The sequence below is a fragment of the Notolepis coatsorum genome (genome assembly GCF_963971535.1).
Source record: "Notolepis coatsorum genome assembly, chromosome: 1".
Lineage (NCBI taxonomy): Eukaryota > Metazoa > Chordata > Actinopteri > Aulopiformes > Paralepididae > Notolepis > Notolepis coatsorum.
Genome location: NC_140165.1, coordinates 124,403,310 through 124,426,774, shown reverse-complemented (window position 1 = coordinate 124,426,774; position 23,465 = coordinate 124,403,310). Strand labels below are relative to the sequence as shown.

The 23,465-nt window shown below is 46.9% G+C and overlaps 1 pseudogene across 1 annotated transcript in view; it reads left to right on the top strand.

Moving 5' to 3' along the window:
- The first annotated feature begins 1,807 nt into the window (after positions 1-1,807).
- Positions 1,808-23,465, top strand: part of LOC311248973 (transcriptional repressor p66-beta-like) — a 74,209-nt pseudogene continuing 52,551 nt past the window's right edge. Inside the window, exons 1-4 of the transcript XR_014621040.1 lie at positions 1,808-1,812; positions 3,129-3,519; positions 7,387-7,518; positions 23,105-23,239. The product of XR_014621040.1 is annotated as a transcriptional repressor p66-beta-like (transcript). The remainder of the gene's footprint in view (positions 1,813-3,128; positions 3,520-7,386; positions 7,519-23,104; positions 23,240-23,465) is intronic.

Here is a 23,465-nt window from a genome sequence, read left to right as displayed (position 1 = left end):
AAACCCTAACCCACCCGTCCTATTATAAACCCTCCTATACCCACTCTCCAATCCCCTCCCTATGCCCCATCCACTAAGGATGGTCATCTTCCTATCATTTCCCACTGGAGTCATGGATCCAATAAGACGCTCTCCACTCCGACCCCCCTCTAGATAAACCCCTGATTAAACCCCCACTAGTCCAATAAACACAAATAATAATAAAAATTAAATTCAATAAAGATATCGGTCGAAAACCACTGTGAGCCTTGGCCCTAACATGAGACAACTATAATGGAAAAAATTGCCATTATTATATAATAACTCAACATCAACCCTGCAACCATCTACTTCCGAGTCTGCGCATCAACGTCGCAATGTTATAGCACAAATGGATAAAGGAAAATTCAAAACAAAATTAAATTAAAGCAGATAGTCTAAGGCAGGATCGGATCACAGGTAAATTGCGCAAACAGATGTCATTTAAACAACGACAATAATAAGAAAGGGAAAAAAGGGGGTTATGGTCAAAGTGCACACATGTAACAGCCCCTCTGATCAGGCACAACGGCTGGAATGACATAACCTATGTAAGAATAGAATTAAACACCTTCATTAATCCAGGGATGGTAATAAGCAATACCTGACACAACCTGTTATCATATATTGTATATATATATATTCAACCGATCTTCTCCTACCTGAGCCCAAAGCTCAAAACAGCCTGGATATAAAAAAAAAAAGCATACAAAAAGTTAGTTAAGGACCCGATCACCGTTGAATTGTGCAAACCGATGACACTTAAACAGCAACAACAACCAAAATACGTAAATATTAACGGGTCTCGAATGCCTCGGCGCAGACGATAGACGCAGCCCGCTAGCTAGCCCGAGGCTAGCGCGTAAGCTAGTGATGAATCCGGATAGCACGTTAGAGTCTGTTATGTACATTGTTCAGCTAGCTCGCTAGCTTTCATAGAGGCGATACACAAGTACGACCATGAGGACAGCATTAGCAAGTAACAGAAGTCATTGGGAAGCCCCGCTAGTTTGGATGGGCAGTGGACAGTTAGCATGTCTGGGCATGACAGCAAGCATTTGTGAGTAGTCGGCCCTATCAATGTATTCAGGCCCACATCGCCAAGTCACTCACCCGACATAGATATCAAGCTACAGTCTCGGCTATCCCCTCGAGATATTCCTTCGCTTTAGCCAACGACCAAAATGAACGCCGACCATCGTCCTTACCCAGCACAGATAATTTCGCGGGAGCGAATAGCGTGGGCCTCAGGCCTAGTTTCCATAGCCTGGAAACTAGCTGTTGCTTAATGACAAGCATAGAGTGCTGCTTTTGCTTCCGCGTTTTCCCTGATTGGCTGCTTTGACCATGTGACCACGGCAACGCGGAGAGCGGCAGTGCGGAAATAGGCTGTCTCTAAGACAAACTCTAACCTTAACCAGCTCCTTAACAGCGCCTAAACTTAACCGTTCTAACCTTAACCAACTCCGAAACAATGCCTAACCTTAACCTTAACCATAACCATGCCTAACCTTAACCATAGAAAGAATATTGCCATTCTCTTTGACAAACTCTAACCTTAACCAGCTCCTTAACAGCGCCTAAACTTAACCGTTCTAACCTTAACCAACTCCGAAACAATGCCTAACCTTAACCTTAACCTTAACCATGCCTAACCTTAACCGGCGAAAGAATACACGCTAAAAAAAAAATCACGTTAAAAAAAAAAGATTCATGGGATTCGAACTCGTCAACAACGAACCGCAGGACCGCTGCTCTGCCAGGTGAGCTGAAGCGCCGAATGAAAATCATGGGGTATTACTTGGGCGGTTACCTAATTTTGCTCGCGCTCTGCCGCTCCGCTCGCTCTGCCGCTCCGCTCGCTCTGCCGCTATGCTCTGCGGTTGCCGCGCCTGCCGCGGGGCATGGCGCAGCCAATCAGGGAAAACGCGGAAGCAAAAGCAGCACTCTATGCTTGTCATTAAGCAATAAGCAGCCTGGACATGACCACTTTGTATTCGCCTCTCTGTGCTTGAACCTCCGGCGTAAAATCTTCGAAAATGGCCACTTTGTGATCGCCAAGCCTTAGATTACCCCTTCTGGCACGAGCCGACCGCATGATGAGTTCCCTCTGCTGAAGCCTGTTCAGCTTGACAATGATAGGCCTCGGCTCCTTGTTCTCTCCAGGACTGGTCCTGCCCGCTCTGTAGGCCGACTCACATACGGGAGGGGTGGGGAGGACATCTTTCCCCAATATTTCTTGCAGCAATTCCGGCATGGTCTCAGAGAGACGGCCTCCCTCGTTGCCCTCCGGTACTCCAACAATCCTGATGTTGTAGCGTCTCTCCCGGGACTGCATTTCCACAATTACCGACTGTAGTTTGGCAACTTCAGCCTGCCTAGCCAGCAGGGAGGACTCCAGACCCGTCATCTTCTCGCCTTGTAATGAGACCTCTGTCGTTAGCGTGGCTAGTTCGTTAGAATTAGCCGAGGAGATAACGTGCAGCGACTCCATCTTGTCTTTCAACGGGACGACAGCCAACCTAATTTCCTCTGATATCTCTCGATGAAGGTTATCACAAAAATCCGCCAGCACTTTTCTTTGTGTTTCAGTGAAGCGTGTCTCAAAGTCTGCATGGAGCTTGGTCATGACCGAGAGCACAGCTTCGCTTATCTCACCGATACCGGGCGACGGCGCGGACAGGCCCGGTGGCAGTTTGCTGGCTGGGGCGCTCAAGGATCTGGTCTCCACCACCGACATCGCAGAAAGTCGAAAAAAGTCGACGACAGTAGTTGAAACTCGACGACTCAACAAGCAGACAAAAAACAAATAAAAATTAAATAAAGACTAATGGGGAGAAACGTATATTTCGCACGGTAGAAGGGAGCTCACGTGAAACACGTCTACTCCATGATCGCCTAGCTCCGCCCTCCTCATCCACATTCATTCATATGCCCCCCCCACAATCTCCTCCCCGATTTCAATGTAACGCGGAAGTGTAGTTGTCTAAATCTGTAATATGTTGTGTACGCCAGAGGTCAGGGAGAAACCCATAATCCTCCTCCATGTCCAGTACACATGGTAGTATTGACAATAAAGCTTGAACTTGAATTTGTCTGTCACTCGCCAGTGAGGCGGATGGCGACAGACGCACCCCGTCCCGCCAGGCGGAGGGCGACAGACGCACCCCGTCCCGCCAGGCGGAAGGCGACAGACGCACCCTGTCCCGCGAGGCGGAAGGCGACAGACGCACCCCGTCCCGCCAGGCAGAAGGCGACAGACGCACCCTGTCCCGCGAGGCGGAAGGCGACAGACGCACCCCGTCCCGCGAGGCAGAAGGCGACAGACGCACCCCGTCCCGCGAGGCGGAAGGCGACAGACGCACCCCGTCCCGCCAGGCAGAAGGCGACAGACGCACCCCGTCCCCAGACGTCATCATCCTGTCGGACAACGAGGCCTCCAGGAGCCCGCCGCGCCCAGAGCAGAGGCCCAGGCCCCAGGCCAACCTGGAGATGTTCAAGGTAAAGTACTGATCCACCCCAGGAATAAAGGTACATAATGGACTATAGCCTGTTGTAGCTCACGTTACCAGGCTAATGTCGAGCTATAGCCTACTGTAGCTCACGTTACCAAGCTAATGTTGAGCTATAGCCTACTGTAGCTCACGTTACCAAGCTAATGTTGAGCTATAGCCTACTGTAGCTCATGTTACCCAGCTAATGTTGAGCTATAGCCTACTGTAGCTCACGTTACCAAGCTAATGTCGAGCTATAGTCTACTGTAGCTCACGTTACCAAGCTAATGTTGAGCTATAGCCTACTGTAGCTCACGTTACCAAGCTAATGTTGAGCTATAGCCTACTGTAGCTCACGTTACCAAGCTAATGTCGAGCTATAGCCTACTGTAGCTCACGTTACCAAGCTAATGTCGAGCTATAGCCTACTGTAGCTCACGTTACCAGGCTAATGCTGAGCTATAGTCTACTGTAGCTCACGTTACCAAGCTAATGTTGAGCTATAGCCTACTGTAGCTCACGTTACCAAGCTAATGTTGAGCTATAGTCTGCTGTAGCTCACGTTACCAGGCTAATGTTGAGCTATAGTCTACTGTAGCTCACGTTACCAAGCTAATGTTGAGCTATAGTCTACTGTAGCTCACGTTACCAAGCTAATGTCGAGCTATAGCCTACTGTAGCTCACGTTACCAAGCTAATGTTGAGCTATAGCCTACTGTAGCTCACGTTACCAGGCTAATGTCGAGCTATAGTCTACTGTAGCTCACGTTACCAGGCTAATGTCGAGCTATAGCCTGTAGCTCACGTTACCAGGCTAATGTTGAGCTAAAGTCTACTGTAGCTCACGTTACCAAGCTAATGTTGAGCTATAGCCTACTGTAGCTCACGTTACCAGGCTAATGTCGAGCTATAGTCTACTGTAGCTCACGTTACCAAGCTAATGTCGAGCTATAGTCTACTGTAGCTCACGTTACCAGGCTAATGTTGAGCTATAGCCTGTTGTAGCTCACGTTACCAAGCTAATGTTGAGCTATAGCCTGTTGTAGCTCACGTTACCAAGCTAATGTTGAGCTATAGCCTGTTGTAGCTCACGTTACCAGGCTAATGTCGAGCTATAGCCTGTTGTAGCTCACGTTACCAAGCTAATGTTGAGCTATAGCCTGTTGTAGCTCATGTTACCAAGCTAATGTTGAGCTATAGCCTACTGTAGCTCACGTTACCAAGCTAATGTCGAGCTATAGCCTGTTGTAGCTCACGTTACCAAGCTAATGTTGAGCTATAGCCTACTGTAGCTCATGTTACCAAGCTAATGTCGAGCTATAGCCTACTGTAGCTCATGTTACCAGGCTAATGTTGAGCTATGGCCTACTGTAGCTCACGTTACCAAGCTAATGTATTATAATTGGATTCTATTATATGTTGTACCACTGTATTGCACATCGTCGCGGGCAAGACCAGCCGCATTTCATTGTATACCTGTATGCCGTGACAATTAAAACTCTTGACTTGACTTGACTAATGTTGAGCTATAGCCTGTTGTAGCTCACGTTACCAAGCTAATGTTGAGCTATAGTCTACTGTAGCTCATGTTACCAAGCTAATGTTGAGCTATAGTCTACTGTAGCTCACGTTACCAAGCTAATGTTGAGCTATAGTCTACTGTAGCTCACGTTACCAAGCTAATGTTGAGCTATAGCCTGTTGTAGCTCACGTTACCAAGCTAATGTTGAGCTATAGTCTACTGTAGCTCACGTTACCAAGCGAATGTGTTACCAAGCTAATGTCGAGCTATAGTCTACTGTTTCAAGATTCAAGATTCAACCGTTTTATTTCAAACCACAGTGTTAGTTTGGCTACATTTACCATTGTCCGGCAAAACAACATTTGAAAATAAATGAAATGGGAAAAGAGGAACCCCCCCCCCCCCAAAAGTTTAAAAATAAAACAGCCAAAACTATACACTTTATACACACTGTAGCTCACGTTACCAAGCTAATGTCGAGCTATAGTCTACTGTAGCTCACGTTACCAAGCTAATGTCGAGCTATAGTCTACTGTAGCTCACGTTACCAAGCTAATGTTGAGCTATAGTCTACTGTAGCTCTTGTTTCAGTGTTTTTAGTTTTTTTGCATTTAAAACCCACAGACGGAAATAAAGGAAGCTGTCATAAGTATGTGTAGTCCTATGAACGAGGAGACCCAGGGCTTTCGATGGGTTTTCGAATTTCATAAACCGACACTTCCCAGCTCACGCTAGCTGCTGTCAATCATCTGACTTCCAGCGTGAAGTTTTCTTTTCTTTACGTTATTTTCGGGATCATATATCACGGGTCGAACAAACCTGAAAGTTATTGCCAATTTGCCATAAAATAAACCGTAGTTCGTCTAGAACAGTGGTTCTCAACTGGTCTAGCCTCGGGACCCAACATTTTCCTTAGTCATTAAGTCGCGACCCAAAATTTTGAACCACTATGATTTATGTAAAAAAAAAAAATTGCAGTAATACGCAATCTTTCAAAACATGAAATAAACACAAAAAAGTGCAACAAAAGTGCAACTATTGCTAAAAACCCAATGAAATAAAAGAATAATAAATAATATATGCTTCTTAGCAGATTTCTTAGCTTAACATAACAGACCTAAATTTGGGGGAACTAATGGGATAACTAAGTTTGCAACAAAAGTGCAACTAGGGCTAAAACCCAATGAAATAAAATAATAATAAATAATATGCTTCTTAGCAGATTTCTTAGCTTAACATAACAGACCTAAGTTTGGGGGAACTAATGGGATAACTGGGGTTGCAACAAAAGTGCAACTAGGGCTAAAAACCCAATGAAATTAAATAATAATAATAAATAATTATGCTTCTTAGCAGACTTCTTAGCTTAACATAACAGACCTAAGTTTGGGGGAACTAATGGGATAACTGGGATTGCAATAAAAGTGCAACTAGGGCTAAAAACCCAATGAAATAAAATAATAATAAATAATATGCTTCTTAGCAGATTTCTTAGCTTAACATAACAGACCTACGTTTGGGGGAACTAATGGGATAACTGGGGTTGCAACAAAAGTGCAACTAAGGGCTAAAAACACAATGAAATAAAATAATAATAATAATAAATAATATATCCTTCTTAGCAGAATTCTTAGCTTAACATGCAGGGGACTAATGGGATAACTGGGGATGATGTTTGCTCCTGACAAGAGTCTCAAAGTCTGGGGTGATTGTAGACAAAGCAACTCTGAGGTCATGCTCAATGTCCAATCTGTTCCTCCGCTTTGTCTTCAGATGGACCAGAGCTGAGAAGCCACTTTCACAAAGATAGTTAGTGAAAAAAAAAGTAAAAAAAAAAAAAAAAAAAAAAATTTTTTTTTTTACTTTTATTTTATTTATTTTTTTTACACACATCCGCGACCCACTCAAAATGGCCCCGCGACCCACTTTTGGGTCGCGACCCACCAGTTGAGAAACACTGGTCTAGAATGTCTCCCTGTTAACAAGGAGATTTAGCTGTTTGTTTTTCGTCTTTGAATTTTTTTATATTGAATTGACAATGATGTATCAAAATCCTCCTATGAATTACAGTAGGCAGGACAGTTTTGCTAATTTAGAGCAGTTGGAACTATGTGAAATGTGGCATATAAAGTAAGTCTGTCTGTCTGTCTGTCTGTGTCTGTCTGTCTGTCTGTCTGTCTGTCTGTCTGTCTGTCTGTCTGTCTGTCTGTCTGCCTGCCTGTCTCTCTGTCTGTCTGTCTGTCTGTCTGTCTGTCTGTCTGTCTGTCTGTCTGTCTGTCTGTCTGCCTGCCTGCCTGCCTGTCTGTCTGTCTGTCTGTCTGTCTGTCTGTCTGTCTGTCTGTCTGTCTGCAGGGTAAGACGGTCGAGGAGAGGCAGCAGATGATCAAGTCTCTGAAGGAGGAGCTGCGTCTGGAAGAGTCTCGCCTGGTTCTCCTGAAGAAGCTGAGACAGAGTCAGATCCAGAAGGAGAACGTTGTGCAGAAGGTTAGAGCAGCACCCAAATACACCCAAATAACACCCAAATAACACCCAAATACACCCAAATACACCCAAATAACACCCAAATAACACCCAAATAACACCCAAATACACCCAAATAACACCCAAATAACACCCAAATAACACCCAAATACACCCAAATAACACCCAAATAACACCCAAATACACCCAAATACACCCAAATACATCCAAATAACACCCAAATACACCCAAATAACACCCAAATAACACCCAAATACACCCAAATAACACCCAAATAACACCCAAATACACCCAAATAACACCCAAGTAGCACCCAAGTAGCACCCAAGTAGCACCCAAGTAGCACCCAAGTAGCATCCAAGTAGCACCCAAGTAGCACCCAAGTAGCACCCACAGACCAACTGAAATTCCTATACTACTGACCATAGCAACCGTAATGACCGTAGCACCCACACCACTGGTACACCAACTGTAATACGCCAAATGACTGTAGAACTCACACTGACCATAACACTGACCATTACACTGACCATTACACTGACCATACCACTTAACTCATTGGACGCCACGGATTAGCCTCATCTTGTAGTAGCTACCGCCATCGCTGTAAACGGTGGGAGTCGCTCACCTTGTTTGCAGGGCTATAACTATTTAAATATTATAGCTATATATGCAATACGATGGCCCATTTGACATCGAGTATCTATCGTTCAAGATGTGAAAAAGGAATATTTTTTCCATCCATACATTCTCGTTTTATACTGTGGTGAATATACGTATGGTTTTAGAGTGGTCTGGGGTAATTCCTGGGAGGCTAGTAATAGCCTGTGACGCATATTATACTTAATCCATTGGCATTTCGTCCCTATACATGCTACATGGGGGGGGGTCGTTTCTGATTAATTGATTGTCAATAATGGCATTCGTTAGTAGAACAGCATACGCTGATCAGGGCGATGGCTATGAAATCAATGCACAACCAAGCTGAAATTGACGTTAAATTGCTCTGATTGAGGCGGCTAGGTGGTGTAGTGGGCAAGGCACTCGCCACCAGTGTGGAGACGCTAGGATTCGCGTGTTCGAATCCAGCTCTCCACATTGTTTTCAGTTTAGCTGGTCGTCCGCAGTAATACACATTGGCCGTATTACGGGGAGGGAAAACTGAAGGGTGGGGATCGAACGTTGTGAACAAGCGACTCCTACAAGTCGGTTGGTGCGCCTGCGCAGTAGAATCAGGAAGTGTCGGGGGCAGCGTGAGCCTCCCACGCGTTACTCCTCGACACTGGAGAGATCGAGCTGCGCAGGTGAAAAGATGCGACTGCTGTTACCTCAAGTACCGGAGGGGACTTGTGCTATGTATGACTTAGTCCACATTGCAGCCGGCTTGTGGGAGGCAAGAAACAGCGTTCGTGACAGGGGAGGGTTGAATTGGATGATACGAAAATTGGGATGGGAGAAAAAATAGAAAAATGGGAGAAAAAGTGGATCAAAAAAAAATTGCTCTGATTGATTGATTGATTGATTGATTGAAAACTTTATTAACAGATTGCAGAATGGGTACAATACAGTACAGCTCAATACACACAATTGTTAACACATTGGGGACGAACAACGGAGATCTCTGTGTTTCGATTCCACCCGTTGTGGACAGAAGCACGGATAAATCCGTGGCAAGTTGTTATTGCTTTTATTCCATTTTAATAACCTATTCAAGATCGCCGAGCGGCACTGCAGATATACCCTACTCTTTGAATTCGAGAAGGTGAATACCGGCTCGAATTTTTTGACTTTCAATGGAGTTTTCAGTTAGCAGGATTCTCGATGTGCAGCATGTAGCTTGGATTACGTTTTGCATCGCAGATTTCACTATGCAATAAGGGGATTTATCATCAGCCAATGGACATATCGATCTACCAGATGGCGATCGATAACGGGGAAATGCTCAGGGGGATCCCACCGGACCACGGTAAGATATTTTTCACGTAAGGTACATCCCGATCGGGCCTTGTTTTGATAGCCATCCAGGCGTTCGGCCTATGAGGCTAATGAGGCTAACGCGGTTATTGGTAATCAATAATCAGAAACGACGTCCCCCGCCCCCCCCCCCCCCTTCATGCATACATGCGTGAGGATCGTGCCGATCATATGCAGTTTGAGTTTTAACTGGAGCGTATCTATAACCGAAATGCCATTGGATTTAACGTTATTAGCTATTAGCCCATTATCTCGGCTTCCAGGAAATATACTAGACCAAATCCGGTATAACGCTTATATTCACGGCGCTATAAAATGAGAACGTATTGATGAACTTTTTTTTTCTTTAAGCCATTTTGAAGGGGCGGTTTATGGTCTCAATTGACAATGAGAATGGACAGATAGCAATACTATAAAGTATAGATTTAGCTCTACAAACAGCCCCACGTCTGTTTACATTTGCCGGTCCTCTTGAGATTAATTAGACTCATCCCAGTGTGTTAAGGGGATGCAGACCAGAGAAAGACTTTCGTCTTGTTTACATCAAGGTCCCCGTTTCACCTGTGGCCGATGAGATTCCAAAAAGAATATTCCAATTATTTGATTGCCATCTGCTAGATCAGGGGTTCCCAAACTTTTCAGGCCGGGACCCAGAAAATAAGGCGTCAGAGAGCCGCGGCCCAATGCACATCGTCAGGCTTTTTTTATTTATTTTTTTGCCAGGTGACCGATTTTTTAAGCCAAATATCACTTCAATCCTATTAACACTTTGAGCGCCACGTCACGGCTTTTCTCGGAATTTCTTTATTTTAAATTTTTTTAGCGATCTGAAATCATATTGCATCACCCGAGCCTACCGTTGGAAATCCAGGGGCCGCCGGCGATCAGATGTGAAAAAAGCGCCCCCTATCGTCTCCCAGATGGTAAATCACCCTTTTGGAATGGACTCAATGAAAATGGATGGGGGAAAAAAAATATTCCAGTCCACATTTTCCAGTCCACTGATGCAGCCGGAGTTACCAGAGTTCATTCTGGATCCTCTGAGCCGCGGCGAGCATGGGTTATACTGTACACACGTTGGATCAATATACTTATCGATTTTTTCTAATGGTGATCAGGAATTGGAATATACCATTTGGATACCATCTGATGTCAGGTAAGGAATCTATGTTATCAGTGTTAGGATAATCAGACTCGTTTTCATGAAGATATAAGCTTTTTTGTTATATGTGCTCTAGCTGTTTCACTGTAAAATCCATGAGGAAATGAAAGCAGCTATTATCAGCGCGCGGCTCGAACGTGCGTGCGTGCACGTATACTATTGATCATCTAGCGTTTATTTGAAAACGATTCATAAATAGGCAGACAAATATCAACGTTCTGGAATATTCCAGTAAAAGGCGATTATCAGGGAATAGGTTGTTTTTCACCTGAAAACGGGTGCTTTTCAAAATGCTCTCAAACGGAAATGAAGCGATAAAAAAACAATCTGCCTTGACAACACTGACTGGAAAATGATTATTTGATAAGCGACGGGCAGATTAGACACATAGCCATAATTTAAAACATAGATTAGGCGATATTAACGTTAACATTGGGAGTGGACCGCGGCGTGGCATTCAAGGGGGTAAAAAGGAAAACACGGCGTGGCGCTCAAAGTGTTAAGTTCGTTCAAGTTAGTTATTCATTTATATGTGCTATTTATGAGAGGGCTAACTTGTTGCAAAATAATAATGATAATAATAATAGCCTCATTAAAATACTATTGTTGCTTCGGTTGTTTTCAGCGTTTTATGTGCATAATCTGTTATTTAGTTTGAAATGTTCGTTGAAATAAGTAGATTTTCCGTTTTTGTTTATTTATTAAGTTAATATAAAACCATATAGTCACATTTTAGAATACAATAGAATAGAATTTTAGAATACAACTAGAAACACTGTCCTGGCCTGCTTCTAAGTTTAGTGGCCTGACAATTTTTTTTTTTAAATCATCTCGCAGCCCTCCCGTGGCTGCTCACGGCCCACCTTTGGGTCGCGACCCCGACTTTGGGAACCACTGTGCTAGATCATATGTCCATTTGGCCCACGCCATAACCCCCAACAGCATAATGAATCTGGTGTCCCGAAAGCGATTCAAAGCGATCGGGTATACCCCTCTGTCCAGCCTCCACAGAGTCATACACAGAGTCAGAAAGGAAGTGCGACATCGGCCGCATACCACCAGGTGGCGGTATTGGACCTTTACGATCTCAGACACTGATTTATGAATGGAAATAGCTAATAACAGAAATAACAATCCAATAACGAGTATACTTGTTGTTGGCGTCCAACGATTGGTGGCCAATAACGAGTATACTCGTCGTTGGTGGGGAATGAGTTAATACTGACCATAACACTGACCATAACACTGACCATCACACTGACCATCACACTGACCATAACACTGACCATAACACTGACCATAACACTGACTGTAACACTTAACTCATTCAACGCCCCATCTCTGCTCTCTAGCGCCATTGCCTATTTTCACGATGCGTCACGATGTTTGCAGCGCTATATCTATATTCTATATTATAGCTATGGAGAAAATAGTCCGGCTCATTTGACAGACACTATTTGTAGTCCAACATGTAAAAAAGAGTAAATTTCTTCATGTATACGTTCGCGTGTTATCCCATGGCGAATATTGTATAGTTTCAGAGTGATCCGGGCTAATTCCTGGAATGTGCATTTTGCAAAAGTTGTTTGCGTTTCTCGCCTGGACACGATACTATTTCCAAATCAAAGGTATATAATAGGTATTATGTTTCATCATGAAGGCATCAAAGGGGGGGGGGGGGGGGGTCGTTTTGTGATGCTCTGATCGTCAGCAACGGCATACATTTTGAATACTACATACGCTGATCGTTGCGATCGATTTGAAATCATTGTAGGATCAAAGTAGGATTGATGTCATATAGTCCTTACCTTTGCTAGGAGGTATTGCAAAAAGAATATTCCAATTTTATTATCACGATTTCCAGTATTGATGTCCATCGGGTCTGTTGTGAAGGGCCAGATTAAACCGAATATATATATTTATTTATATATATATATTTAATTGTATTTGTATATTCTCTAATATTCCCTGATATCCCTTGTATATTCCTTGTACAATATGCATTGAATATCCATTCTAGCCTACTGAACATCCCATAATAGTCTCCATTCTACTATTGGTCGAGACCTTGGTGCCAGGCTGCCATACCCCTCAGACCCAGTTCAAACGTACCGCTCAACATGTACGAACAAGTCCTAGTTCCGCGTAGGAATCTGGCTACCGCACCACTAATGGGACTATTTGTTCATAGTGCGTATATATACTGCGCTACTAAAGTAGGACTTCCTTTTCAGTCCAGTTTCTTACCCTCCAATAGAGTCACAGACGTAAAGCCTCCCCGCGACGCCACGTGTGGGAGTAAGGCCAAGTTCGGCTTACCATCGGTATTGAGACATCGTGTATATTAATATTTGAATAGTCATATTTGGCACTATATCGTCGAGTTGGACGTAGTCTATTAAGCTAATAATAGTCTGTTAATATATAGTGCTTCGTGCGGTGAGAATACTACCGTAGTCAGTACCCCATCGTTTCGGGCAGAGAACTGGCTGCTTATCCAGGGTGGTTGACCCCACGTGAAGCTGCACCCGAGGAGCCCCAGAGCCGACGAGCGAGTGGACCTGTATACCGGATTATTCTACCGACGACAGCCCGCCTTCCCAGGCACGGATTATGCTTTGTATACGTTGATTATTCCATGGATAAAGACCCCCGACACTGCCGTGTGTTGGAACCCCCCCCTGGAGAGGACGCAAGGTGAGGAGACGCTCTGCAAGACGAGGTCGCTTCACGTCTCTCCTCCGTGGACCGGAGGACGCCGGCCCACAAAGAGTCCACCTGCTTTCATCTGTGGTCCAAGGATCGCCGGCGCATTGAACGGCACTACAGTGGGTTCACCTGGGATACCCTTGGCCGGATGAGGCAGCCGGATTCTACCCCCCCCCCCTTCCTACTCCTGTCGGCTTACAAGCGACCGGATTAACCCCCCCCTAGTGTATCCAGTCTATAATCATTAAAGTATCATTGCTCTTATTCCTTAACTATTCCAGGTCGTATATGTACCACCTGCGCCTTCAGAGATTGGACATTCTCTATTGATATACCGACGAATACTCTTGCCATAAAAGTGCATACTAATTCCCATTCATAAATGTGATTGATTTGATTAAGTGCTTGCTCTACACACCATCGCTGTGTAGAAATAAAGACCTATTTCTAATTCGTACATTTGTGTTGGATCCGTTTCATCTACGTGACAGTGTTCATCATAATATATTTATGCCGAGTACTGGGTGGCCGAATATTAAGTACAAAGGTAGTGGTAGTAAGTATCATATCTAGTAATACAGTCAGGGAATTGTACCCCTCAGTTACAATTGGTCCTTCGAGCCGGATGGTAATTAGTGTAATATTAATATAGTGTTATTAATATTGAAATGGCCTATGATGAACACTCCACGAAACGATCCTCCTAACCAACGCCCGCAGCGCGAACGACGGCTCCCTCAGTACTTAGAGGCTTACGCTGTCAGTCAACAACCTAGTCTTCTACTAACAGTAAACGCGGTAAAACTAGAAAGTAAAAGTATGTCTAACCCCAACGCCCAGACTACCCCGACCATAGAGGCCCCTACGGGTTCTAATGTAACTGACCAAGTTCACGGTGGGGACCAGTGGGAACCAGACATGACTTCACACCCCGCCAGTACTGAAGAAGTAGTCCCCGATGAGTCCCGGGAGGAATACAACGCTACCGAGACAGAACTCGGCACGGAAGAAGACGGGGAGAGCACCGTGGAGATAGAGCTCCAAGGCTCCGCAAGGAGTACCCCGAGGGAAGGCTCCCCTATACAACCGCCTTCCCCCAGCGAGGCAGAGAGGACCCTACAGCAGGCCTTCCTCATCAGCCTGAACGCCGCTGCTGAACGCGACCAACTGCAGATCCAGCAGCGGAGCGAAGAAGAGCATATACGTCTAGAAATAAGACGCATTCAGAGGGAAGAGAATGTGGCCCGAGACCGAGCAGACAGCCAGCGAGCAGCTGCTGGTGCTCTACGGGACGCAGAGCGCGACAGACAGCAAGCGCAACTAATAGAACAGCTGATCAGACGGACAACACCCTCTCCCTCCGCCAGAGGCTCCAGGAACTCGTCTAGACACACCTCCAGGGCGGCATCCCCTAGCCGAGTAAACAACCCTGAACTTGACCAACAGACGAGGTCTATACCCCCCACAGACCACCTCCCCCCACCGGTCCAAGCGAGACCTAGCAACCGGGAAGGAGCAGCATATCCTGTGGAGAGGCTAAACCAGAGACTACAAGCACTGGATGACCTAACTGAAGACGAAGAGGAAGAGGAGGAGAACCACGCCCGACGACAGCACAGTACTCTACCGGACCAGGAGGTCCGGTACAGCCCAGGCTATACTCCCGCGGAGCTGCGCTACAGACCCCCGACTCTATACACGGGTGAGCACGACGCACGACCCGCACCGAGGAACAGCACCTGGACAAGCGGGCCATGGTACACTGCCGGTACCAGCCCATACCAAGGAGCGGGAGGAGACTCGCCTAGGAGGCCTCTCCCCCAACGCTCGCCGATGTATCCACAGTCAGCGTCATACATTGGCACGCCTATGGTACCCGACTTCACCCAAGAGAACCGGGCCCAGTATACAGAACTCCGCATGTGTCTGGAGACCATGTTGGTGGATGTATTGGATGAACGCCACAAATACGCCATCCTACTGAAGCACTTAAAGGTACCCCGCGCACATAATATAGCGCTCGCCTACGCGACTTCCACCACCCCATACACAGCAGCGCTGGTAGCATTGGACCAGAGGTATGGGCGCATATGGGATTACGTGATCCAGGAGATCCGACACATCGACCGCTTACCCCCAGCAATAGACAATCGAGCACTGGACGACCTGTCCATCAGAGTGCAGTCCCTGGTAGGGATGTTGGGAGCGCAGAGAGAGAAGGGGAGGCATGAACTTTACGCCAACTCAAATGTGGAAAGGATCTTGGAGAAGCTGCCGCCCGCTCGACAGGAGCGTTTTAGGCGGCAGAGAGACCATCGAGACCCGAATGGCCCCGAACCGAACCTCCTCGATCTAGCAGACTTCCTGGCGAGAGAAGTCAGCAGCCTACGGCTAGATACATTCGGACGGAGCACCCCTGGCTCCAGAGAAGGAACCAGACGACTAAATGATGGAAGAAGATCGGTGACTGTGATGCACCAATCGGAGTCAGTACCGAGCAGCAGGAGCCACAGTACCCCCTCCAGAACGGAGAAGTGGAAGATAGTGTGCCCCTACTGTGAGAAAGAACACTGGCTAGCGCAATGTGACTCCTTCCCCAAGCTGAACGCGGAGGAAGCAAGTCAATGGATAAAGTCCAACAAGCGCTGTTTTCGCTGTGCGCGCTCACACATGGCAGCCGAATGCCGCTTAAAGAAAAGGTGCACCAAGTGCGATGGAGCCCATCTGGACATACTTCACGACAGTAACAGACGGCGCCCTTCACCCGCACCATCCAGCAGCAAAGCGAGCGTCATGTACATCGATCCCGCCAGCAGCAGTGGAGCCCGAGTACTCCTAAAAGTAGTGTGTGACACTAAGCTACCAGAATAAAGTCCTGGACACTTACGCCGTCCTCGATGACGGGTCCGAGAAGACCCTTCTGCTCGCCTCCGCTGCGGCCCAGCTAGGGCTGCGGGGAAGCGAAACCCAAATGACAATTCGGACAATAAGACGAGATTTGAAGACGATAAAGGGCGAGAATGTCTCATTCTCTATCGCAGCAAGCGGCCAGCCTGAGCGACGGTACCAGATTACAGACGCTTTCACCAGCCAAGAAATAGGACTGTCGCGGTACACATACCCTGTCGCCAAGCTGATGGAGAAATATGCACATCTGCGCAAGTTACCGATCCCGCTCATAGACAAGGCTATGCCGACCCTGTTGATAGGCTCCGACCATGCAGACCTCATTGTCCCGATAGACCGGGTTCATACCGGACCCCGAGGCTGTCCTGCAGCAGTCGAGACCCGTTTGGGATGGACTCTCCAAGGCCCGCTCGCCAAATCTCTCAACCGAAGTACAGCCACTAGATGTCTCCACTCCCGAGTCACAGAGGGAGAAACCGCACTCCTGCAACACGTAGAGCGGCAATGGACCTTGGAACAAATGCCCTTTAAGAACGGAAAGAAAGACATTCGCTCTAAAGATGACATTTACGCCATTCACCTCCTCGAGACAGGGACCAAGAGAGTCCCGGTCAACGGCGTGTTGAGATACGCCACGCCACTCCTGCGGCGAGAAGGAATGCCTACTTTCCACGCCAAGACAGACGCCACAGAACGGTACCTGCTGAACACGGAGCGGCGCTTAGCCAAGAACCCCGCCCAAGAGAGTGTATACCGCGCTGAGATTGAGAAGCTCATCACAGCGGGACACGTCACAAAGATGGACATTAAAGAGGCTGACCAGACCACTGAATCGTGGTACGTGCCTCACCACAAGGTCCATCACAACGGTAAAGACCGCATAGTATTTAACTGCAGCTACCAGATCGGATCCCAAAATCTGAATAAAGAGTTACTGCCCGGTCCCACACTCGGCCCCTCCCTACTCGGCGTTCTACTCCGCTTCCGCCAGGAAAAGGTGGCCATCAGCGGGGACATTAAAGGAATGTTCCTGCAGGTGAGATTAGTAGAGGAGGACAAGCCCCTGTTACGGTTCCTATGGAGAGAGAAGCCAGGAGATGAGCACCCAGCCATCTACCAATGGGAAGTCCTCCCCTTCGGAACGACGTGCAGCCCCTGCTGTGCTACATTTGCACTACAGAAACATGTAGCAGAGGACCCAGCAGCGGACGAAGAGGTCCGACACAGCGTAAAGAACAGCTTCTACGTAGACAACTGTCTACAAAGCCTTTCAACCCAGGAAGAAGCCGAGGCTCTCCTGATTAAACTCCGCGCCTCATTGATCAAAGGCGGCTTTGATCTCAGGCAGTGGGCCAGCAGCGATCCGCAAGTACTGCGCAGCCTCTCCTCCGAGGACAAGGCAGCCAGCAGCGAGACCTGGATGGCTACAATCCCGGGAGAAGCCCAGGAGATGACCCTGGGATTGGTGTGGCGATTCAAAACAGATTCGCTTCACTACAGACACAAGCCCCTGACTACGGAGCATGGGAGGCCGGCGGCGGCGCCGACCACCAGACGGAGTGTGTACACAACACTCGCCCGACAATATGACCCGCTAGGATGTATTCTACCGTACACCACCAGGGCAAAAATGATTGTACGAGCATTGTGGGACAAGGACCAGGGCTGGGACGACCCCATTCCCGCACACCTTGCATCCACCTGGAGAGAGTGGGAGATGGAGCTCCACTCACTCCCAGGCGTTAATATGCGCCGAAGCTACTTCCCACCCACGGTGAGGCCAGAGACATGTAAAATGGACTTACACGTCTTCAGTGACGCCTCAGAGGTCGCATACGGATCAGTAGCCTACTTGCGAGCCCAAGAAAGGGGGGGAGAGATCTACACAGCATTTGTCCTCGCCCGCTCGAGAATAGCCCCACGCAAGCAACAATCTATCCCACGTCTAGAGCTCTGCGCAGCCCTAGCCGGAGCGCACCTAGCCACGCTCATCCAACGTGAGCTCACCATACCGGTGTCTAGAACAATCCTGTGGTCAGATTCCACGACAGTACTCGCCTGGATCAAATCGGACTCATGCAAGTACAAAGTCTTCGTGGGAGTCAGAGTCACCGAGATTCAAGACTTAACCGAAGAGTTAACCGGAGAAACAGAGTGGCGCTACGTTGATACAAAACAGAACCCAGCTGACGTCATCACCCGGGGAATGCCCCTAGATGACCTCACCCGTCGCAATGTCTACAGTGACGGCCCAGCATTCCTAAAGCTCCCGGAAGGAGAGTGGCCCACGCCTATCCCGAGGGAAGCCAGTCAGGAGGAGGCTGAGAATAAGAAGCCTGTGTTCTGTGGATTGAGCACTGTTATCTCCGCAGACCCCAACACACTCCTGATGGGGCGGCTAGATCCTGCATTACCCCAGACAATGTACCGGCCTGAAGAAGCGAACGGCCGACGAATGTGGAGGTACAGTCAAGTATTAGCCGACAAGTTTTGGAGCAGTTTCCTACTGCACTACCTACCGTCTCTACAGACCCGCCAGAAGTGGGTAAAGGAGAGAGACAATTTGACAGAAGGAACAGTCGTCATGATTATTGATCAATCACTGCCCAGAGCTATGTGGCCGGCCGGCCGCGTAAGCAAAGTGATCACCGGTGCCGACGGCAAGGTCCGAGCAGCTGAAGTGCTTGTCCAGGGTCGCACTTACACCCGTCCCGTGGCGAGGCTCATAGAACTGCCCCGACTCCCAGACACAATCGATGATGACCATGACCCTATAACCCTATGACTTTGTGAAGTTGACTGACCCCTACAGCAAACCCTTATGTGTAAATAGACAACGCGATTAATCTGTCTCTGTTTAACTGATTAGGTCTGGGACCAATCAGGGGGTGGCTGTTGTGAAGGGCCAGATTAAACCGAATATATATATTTATTTATATATATATATTTAATTGTATTTGTATATTCTCTAATATTCCCTGATATCCCTTGTATATTCCTTGTACAATATGCATTGAATATCCATTCTAGCCTACTGAACATCCCATAATAGTCTCCATTCTACTATTGGTCGAGACCTTGGTGCCAGGCTGCCATACCCCTCAGACCCAGTTCAAACGTACCGCTCAACATGTACGAACAAGTCCTAGTTCCGCGTAGGAATCTGGCTACCGCACCACTAATGGGACTATTTGTTCATAGTGCGTATATATACTGCGCTACTAAAGTAGGACTTCCTTTTCAGTCCAGTTTCTTACCCTCCAATAGAGTCACAGACGTAAAGCCTCCCCGCGACGCCACGTGTGGGAGTAAGGCCAAGTTCGGCTTACCATCGGTATTGAGACATCGTGTATATTAATATTTGAATAGTCATATTTGGCACTATATCGTCGAGTTGGACGTAGTCTATTAAGCTAATAATAGTCTGTTAATATATAGTGCTTCGTGCGGTGTGAATACTACCGTAGTCAGTACCCCATCGTTTCGGGCAGAGAACTGGCTGCTTATCCAGGGTGGTTGACCCCACGTGAAGCTGCACCCGAGGAGCCCCAGAGCCGACGAGCGAGTGGACCTGTATACCGGATTATTCTACCGACGACAGCCCGCCTTCCCAGGCACGGATTATGCTTTGTATACGTTGATTATTCCATGGATAAAGACCCCCGACACTGCCGTGTGTTGGAACCCCCCCCTGGAGAGGACGCAAGGTGAGGAGACGCTCTGCAAGACGAGGTCGCTTCACGTCTCTCCTCCGTGGACCGGAGGACGCCGGCCCACAAAGAGTCCACCTGCTTTCATCTGTGGTCCAAGGATCGCCGGCGCATTGAACGGCACTACAGTGGGTTCACCTGGGATACCCTTGGCCGGATGATGGCAGCCGGATTCTACCCCCCCCCCCCCCCTTCCTACTCCTGTCGGCTTACAAGCGACCGGATTAACCCCCCCCTAGTGTATCCAGTCTATAATCATTAAAGTATCATTGCTCTTATTCCTTAACTATTCCAGGTCGTATATGTACCACCTGCGCCTTCAGAGATTGGACATTCTCTATTGATATACCGACGAATACTCTTGCCATAAAAGTGCATACTAATTCCCATTCATAAATGTGATTGATTTGATTAAGTGCTTGCTCTACACACCATCGCTGTGTAGAAATAAAGACCTATTTCTAATTCGTACATTTGTGTTGGATCCGTTTCATCTACGTGACAGTGTTCATCATAATATATTTATGCCGAGTACTGGGTGGCCGAATATTAAGTACAAAGGTAGTGGTAGTAAGTATCATATCTAGTAATACAGTCAGGGAATTGTACCCCTCAGTTACAGGGTCCCTGACATGAAATGGGACAAACTCTGCATGAAGTGTGCTGGAATGCGTTCCAAGTAGCTCGAATGAAGCGTTTCACTTGCCCGGGTCCAAATCCTCCGCCCGGACCATATAAAATGTAACACACAGTGTGAAATATGGTTTCAAAGCGTAGGCGATACTGCCACCTAGCAGGATTCTGCCGGCATTGCAATCTCGGGGTCTCAGAATGAGTCCCAATGATACACAGAGGTCCGTGAGACTGGATAGAATAAAGAAATAGAAAAAAGGATCTAAAAACGAGTTAACTCGTTATTGGCGCTCAACGGTTGGCGGGCAATAACGAGTGATTGGCGCTGATTGAGTTAACACTTTGAGCGCCACGCCTGGTTTTCCGTTTTACCGGCTGAATGCCACCATCAGCGCCAATGTTAACGTTAATATCGCCTAATCTATGTCTTAAATTATGGCTATGTGTCTAATCTTCCCATCGCATTATCAAAGACTATTTTCCAGTCAGTGCTGTCAAGGCAGATTGTTTTTTTATCGCGTCGTTTCCATTTCAGAGCAGTTAGAAAAGCACCCGTTTTGATACAGCTCATTCTGGAGCATTCTATGAAAATCGTCTTTTAGTGGAATATTCCACAACGTTGATATTCGTCGGCCTTTTTATGAATAGTTTTCAAATAAACGCTAGATGATCAATATTATACATGCACGCAAGCACATTCCGGCCGCGCACGGATAATTGCTCCGTTGATTTCCTCACAGACTTTTACAGTGAAACCGAAAGAAGACATTTCACAAAACAGCTTATAACTTCATCAAACTTACTCTGATTATCCTAACACTGATAACATAGAGTCCTTACCTGACATCAGATGGTATCCAACTGGTATATTCCAATTCCTGATCACCATTCGAAAAAATCGATACGTGTATGGATCCAACGCGATACTGTAGATCTCGACAACGCCTCTACTTCCTCAGGCGCCTAAGGAAGTTCCAAGTCAGCCAGAAGATCCTTAAGAACTTCTACTCATGTACAATAGAGAGCATCTTGACCGGCAACATCACCTCCTGGTTTGGGAATAGCACTGCAAAAGACCAAAGCAGACTACAAAGAGTGACACGTTCAGCCGAACGCACAATTGGAGGGGGGCTCCCCACCCTCCAGAACATTTACTACAAGCGTTGCAAGGGGAAGGCTAAGAGAATTATTAAGGACTCGAGCCACCCGAACAACTGCCTCTTTGAACTGCTGCCGTCAGGCAAGCGATACAGGAGTCTCAAGGCGAGCACAGAAAGACTCAGAAGTAGCTTCTATCCCCAGGCCATCAGGCTGCTAAACGAACAATGAATGAACACTACACAACAACAACCACCAAACACACATAGCACACACATCCACACGCACACACTCACTTTAAACAAACACACTGTAGCACCCACTACACACACTTTATAGCACACACCCACTTTAAACAAACACACTGTAGCACCCACTCCCCACACTTTATATTTATGGATGAAGGATTGCACTACAACTCGTACACCTTACTGTAAATTGTACCTAAAATTGTACCTCATCCCATTTCTGCTTTGCACTAGATAGTACTGTACATTAGTACACTGCATAGTATTGTGTATTGTATATTATATGGTAACTCAGAACATTGTACATAATTATGTCTATACCGAACACTGTGACCTCATTTTCTTCTTCTAAATTCATGCTATATTATGTTATTATGTTATTTGATACTATCTTGTCTAGCACAGTCTCTGGAGCGTAACAGTAAGAAGCATTTTGTATGAAAGTATTCTGTACTTCTGTATGACAACTATTAAAGAACTTGAACTTGAACTCCATGATCAGCGGGGATCTGAGGTTCCAGAATGAACTGTGGTAACCCCGGCTGGATCAGTGAACTGGAAAATGTGGAGTACCGGATTTTTTTCCCCATTCATTTTCATTGAGTCCATTCCAAAATCACTTATGTCATCTGGGAGACGACAGGGGGCGCTTTTTTCCACAGTGATCGCCGGCGCCGCTCGGCTATACTCGGGTAGGCTCGGGTGATGCAATAATTTTTCAGATCGCTAAAAAAAAAAATTCAGAGAAATCTCGCGAGTGGCTAGCAACCACCTATAAAAAAACCCGAGAAATCTCGTGAGTGGCACTCAAAGTGTTAAAGGGGCACTTCACCAAAAAACAATTCAGATATTTTTTGCACATAATTGAGCTGTAATTAACACAACACACAAGGATTCAAGGTCTTAGGTAAGGTAAGGTAAGACTGCTGAAATGCGAGTTAAAAGTGATACTGAAAGTGAAGCATCCCTGTGTGTGTGTGTGTGTGTGTGTGTGTGTGTGTGTGTGTGTGTGTGTGTGTGTGTGTGTGTGTGTGTGTGTGTGTGTGTGTGTGTGTGTGTGTGTGTGTGTGTGTGTGTGTGTGTGTGTGTGTGTGTGTGTGTGTGTGTGTGTGTGTGTGTGTGTGTGTGTGTGTGTGTGTGTGTGGCAGGTGCCCGTGGTCCAGAACACCGCCTCCCCCACGCAGCCCTCCTACATCCACAGTTCTCAGGGGAGAGAGATGAGCAAACTGCCGGCCAGACCCGGCCTACACACCCCAGAACCCCAGAACCTTCGCACAGCACAGGTGTGTGTGTGTGTGTGTGTGCCAAATATTGCTCTGTCTCAGCTATTATTGGCAGCTTAGCCGCGTGGAGAAGGGGGTGCTATGTGTCCCTTAAGTGTTCAGTGCTGCTTGGCCCCGATACATTTGATTCCCTGTTTATGTAATATCATTTGTGGAACCAAATAAAGTATTCAAATGTGTGTGAGAGTGCGTGCATGCGTGTGTGTGAGAGTGCGTGCGTGTGTGT